This window comes from Callorhinus ursinus, unplaced genomic scaffold (assembly GCF_003265705.2).
Source record: "Callorhinus ursinus isolate GAN/ISIS: 27379988/994484 unplaced genomic scaffold, GSC_fseal_2.0 scaffold18, whole genome shotgun sequence".
Taxonomy (NCBI): domain Eukaryota; kingdom Metazoa; phylum Chordata; class Mammalia; order Carnivora; family Otariidae; genus Callorhinus; species Callorhinus ursinus.
This window is the reverse complement of record NW_027397080.1, coordinates 13,638,526-13,640,156: the sequence shown is the minus strand read 5'-3', so window position 1 is coordinate 13,640,156 and position 1,631 is coordinate 13,638,526.

Genomic DNA, 1,631 nt, shown 5'->3' with positions numbered 1-1,631 from the left:
CGCCCCGGCCTTCACCGGCCCCCCTGCAGTGGCTGCTGTGCGACCTGGGACCCGTGGGCTGCCTCGCTGAGCCTCGGCCGCGAGGATGGGGATCCCGCAGAACGCTGCGCTCCCCCGAGGGCTGGCGGGAGCGCTGGAAGAAAAGGATCCCGCGTGGGAAGGCAGGAGGACCTGCCTGGCTCATTTGAGGGTCTGAGTTGATGGGCGGCATTTGTGTGATCACTAGCAGCTTTCCCCTAAGGGTACCTTTCACGTGGCTCTTCCAGGACCCATCACCCCCCCCAAGCCAGTGAACACAGTGGGCCAGAGGTCACCCAAGTCCGGGGCTTTGGCATCTTCAGGACACCTCAGACCAAGCCTGGTCCTCTCTGGGCCTCCGTGTCCCCTGCGCACCTGAGGGTTGTAGGCTTCTGCCCCTGTCACGGGATCCGCAGAGGAAAAGCTGGGCAGGCCTGCAGTGGGGCTGCTCCCCCACCAGCTGGGCGGCCCCAGCTCTCTGACACTCCTAGAATGGAGACCCCTCCCCACCTCTAGTGCAGCTGGTGTGAGAAGTGGTGTGCCCAGCGCTGGCCTGGCCTGTCTCTACTGCCTTCCCCCCGCCCCCTCCAACGTTCTCTGCGATTTACTTTTTATTCACGTCCCCACCGCGAAGCACATGAGCTCCAGGAGGGCAGGGTCTGGGCCATCTGGTTCACCGCTGCATCCCCCACACTAGCAGGGGCCCCGGCACATACTGGGAGCTCAAAAATCAATTTATTTCAATGAATGTGTTTGCCATTCACCTGTGCTCACCTGGCCCCAGGTGTTGGGGGGGGGTGGGCAAGGTGAATATCGATTAAGCCCTGACCCCGGGGCGGGCATGGCCCCACGCGCTTTATGTGAGTTGTTTCATTTCACCCCACGAAGTAGGTGTGTTAGTGCCTTCACTACCTAGATGGGAAACTGAGGCCATTCTAGACTCCCCAGAGAGGGCAGGCCACTTGCTAATAATGATGGCAGGCTGGAAGTCTGCCCCTGTGTCTGGCACCCCGTCCCAGGCCTGCTATCAGGAAATAAGAACCAAACGGACCTGAAACTGGAACAGTTCCCCCAAGGAAAAAGGGAACTGAAACCAGGACAAATGGAGCCAATAGGGAGAGGGCTGGGATTGGGCCAAGAGGAAAAGACCCTGGGGAGCCAGCCATGATTTGGGGTGTCAGGGGGACTGGGACTTGTCCTTCAGGGTCTGGTGAAGAGGTCCGCTCAGCATCAGGTTGTGCTGAATCAGAAGATGCTCCCTCAGAGGGAGACGGCACAGCTTGGAGGTGAAGCACGCTGGCTCTGGGTTGGGCAGGTCCCAGTTCTGCCAGTTAATGAGATGTGGGACACTGGAAGCTCTATCCGAGCCTTAGCTTCCCAGCTATGAGATGGAGATAATGACCACGCAGGGTTCGTGCACTCGTTCGTCATTCTCCAACCATCACGGGAGTGCCTCTGTGTGTCGGGCGCGGTGCAGGCACCAGGTCGTGCTCACACGAGCTCTCCCCTGCCGTTGTGCTCTGGGTTCAGTAAACGTGGCTGGGATGGTGCTTATAAAGTAAGGCACCTGGTTAGAGGGCTAGTCACCTCCCAGAAGTGCTGCCACAGGCCAG